Genomic DNA, 2,689 nt, shown 5'->3' with positions numbered 1-2,689 from the left:
GTCGCCTTGTACCTGTGTGCATCGTTCATCATCACATAGGTATGAAGTAGAGACTTAGGAATAAGCTGTATAGACATTATTGCATACATCGCATGCATCCTAAAATTAGGAGCTATCGCATTTACATTGGAAAATGAATTGTTGTCGCATGAGTGTAGCATGATCGCATAGCTTGAACGCATTCTCAGGAAATGCTAGCTAAAGACCTTCTTAACCTGTTCCTCCGTATACTCATTGTATCTTTCCAATAATTAACTCTTTTCTCAAATCCGCCGCATAACCTTTATACCTTAAACAACAAACTAACCAACACTTTGATTTATTTGTTATCGTAAAGTAATCTAAATTTACCATCGCATACTGTGTCCTTAGTCTCTGTGTTCGACCCTGGGCTTACCAGGCAACTCAGTAGGATTTATACTTGGATTTTGCTGAGAAAACTTGCTTGCACAATGCATGTTCCACCATCACATTCTACACCATTATCTCATCGCATTAAACAATGCATCAGCTGCATGTATGGAGATTTCTTTGTGCCAATTCGATTAGTTTAGATACATGTTTTAATAAATATGACTTCTTAAACTCACGACAGCTCTCAGAGTGAATGTGCTAAAGTGCTGTTGATTTCTTTCATCTTAAGTTTTGTAGTTATATATGGAAGATATTATCACACTTCACGAGAAAGTGTTATGCACTCAATTAGAGTTTAGTACAACTTTTTATTTAGATATTGATGGTCAAACCAAGTGTTTGAACCAAACTTTAGAGAACGTGGTACACGCTTTTACATTAGATTTTGGATGGAGTTGGGATTTCCACTTACATCTTATGAAGTTGCTTATGAAAACAATTACCAGGCTACTATTGGCATGACACCATACGAAGCCCTATATGAAGAGAGTTGTGGTCTCCTATTTATTAGAATGAGATTGATGAATGAATATTATTGGAGCCTGAGTTAGTACAGAGTACAAATGAGGTTACTCAAAAGATTAAGGCACAAATTCAAAGAGCTTATAGTAGACAGAAAAGTTAAGTCGATGTTAGACTCAGAGACTTGGAATTTGAGGTAGGTGATAAAGTGTTTTTGGAAGGAAAAGGAAGCTAAGTCCACGTTCTATTGGGTCGTTCAAGATTCTAGAGTGAGTTGGCTCTGTAGCTTATTGTTCAGCTCTACCATTGTCGCTCTTTACAATTCACAATATTTTTTATGACTATGTTAAGAAAGTATATGGTTGATCCATCTCCTGTTATGGGCTTCAGGCTTTGCATTTGAATGAAGACCTAAGCTTTTAGGAGAAATCTAAGTGATTTCTTGTTAGAGAATTGAAAACTTTATGTATAGGAGACAACAGAAATTAAAGTTCGTTTGTAGAATCAATAGTTTGAAGAGGCAACTTGGGAGGTGTGAGGGCAATATGAAAACAATATAGCAAAGCTCTTTTGTGATTTAAACTTTCAAGGACTAAAGTTCCTAAGTAGGGAAGAATGTAACACCTATTGTTTAAGATAATTTTTAAATTTATTATCTTAAATAATTTAGATTTTATTCCTCCTTAATGTTAGAGTTGGAGTTCAAATTGAATTAATGGGAGAAGATAATCGGTTAATTTTGAAATTTTTTATTAAAGATGTGATTTTTTTTTTTGGATTTTAAATTAATGGGAGATTGAAGTTTGTTTTCACTTAATTTGATATGAGACTCTGATAATTGAGGATTTGGAAAATCGAAAAGATTTGGAATTTAAAAATTAGAATTGAAAAACGAAATTTGATTTATTAGTTTTAATGTGAAATTTGAAGTTTGAGATATGAGAAAGAAAGGGAAAAAGTAGCTCCTTTTAATTTTATTTTATTTAATTTTATTTTTTTTAAAATTTACCTTCCTTTCATCTTCAAGCTAAAACCCCCAAACCCCACTTTCTCTCTCTACACTAGAATGCAAATCCTTCTTCCCTAAGCCTTCATGCACAGCGCCATTTCTCTCAAGCCTGATGTCGTCCGCCGTCCAATGCTACTCGTATTCGCCGTCGACCACCTCAGTTCGCTCCTCAAGCACCGGCCATGTTGAGAGCTCTCTCTCTCTCTCTCTCTCTCTCTCTGCCTCCCCCCAATCTCTCTCTCATAGTTCTCTCTCACCACTCAACAGGCCAAACCAGCGCCGTCGTCACCCACCGCCACCGCTAGCCGGTCATTGGCGCCGAGCACCGCCACCATCGCCAGATTCTCATTTATAGGTAAGATTTTGATGTTTCTGTGGGTTTTCTTCAAAGATCTTGAACACCCATTAAAGATTGGTTCCAATTTGTTAATAACCATAAATTTTTGGTTTATAGGTTGGAGGATTTGAGCACTGTGAACCGCTGTCCAACAAGATTTAGGAACGATTGGTGAGTTATTGGCGAATTTTCTTTTGGGTTTTGTTTAATTTTTGGACACCCATTTAAGTTTGGTTTGAATAATGTTTTCCCATGATATGTGAAGCTTGGATTGAAGTTTTGGAAGTGTTTGGATGTTCTCCGGTGGGTGCTGGAGGTCTTTTTTGGTGAATCTTAGTAAGTTTTCAAAGTTTGGAGTTCAATTAGAACACTTATTTACTACTGGTAAATTTGGGATGATTCTCTATTATTAAGTTGTGGTTCCGTGGAAGCTGTTGAGTAAAATCTTCGGAAAATTTTTGGATCAA

The 2,689-nt window shown here is 36.2% G+C and overlaps 1 long non-coding RNA gene across 2 annotated transcripts; it reads left to right on the top strand.

The window, feature by feature from the left end:
• The first annotated feature begins 1,814 nt into the window (after nt 1–1,814).
• LOC150033324 (uncharacterized) lies at nt 1,815–2,689 on the top strand. 2 transcript variants are annotated; one of them, XR_016523886.1, is made up of 3 exons: nt 1,882–2,069; nt 2,153–2,240; nt 2,340–2,689. It is a non-coding gene; the product is annotated as an uncharacterized LOC150033324 (long non-coding RNA). The 2 variants fall into 2 exon arrangements; XR_016523885.1 differs by having other exon boundaries at nt 1,815–2,240.

Source organism: Benincasa hispida, chromosome 10 (assembly GCF_027475165.1).
Source record: "Benincasa hispida cultivar pf3 chromosome 10, pf3_genome.v1.1, whole genome shotgun sequence".
In the NCBI taxonomy this organism is placed as follows: Eukaryota; Viridiplantae; Streptophyta; class Magnoliopsida; order Cucurbitales; family Cucurbitaceae; genus Benincasa; species Benincasa hispida.
Note: the sequence above shows the minus strand (reverse complement) of the source record. Positions and strands in the feature narration are given on the sequence as shown.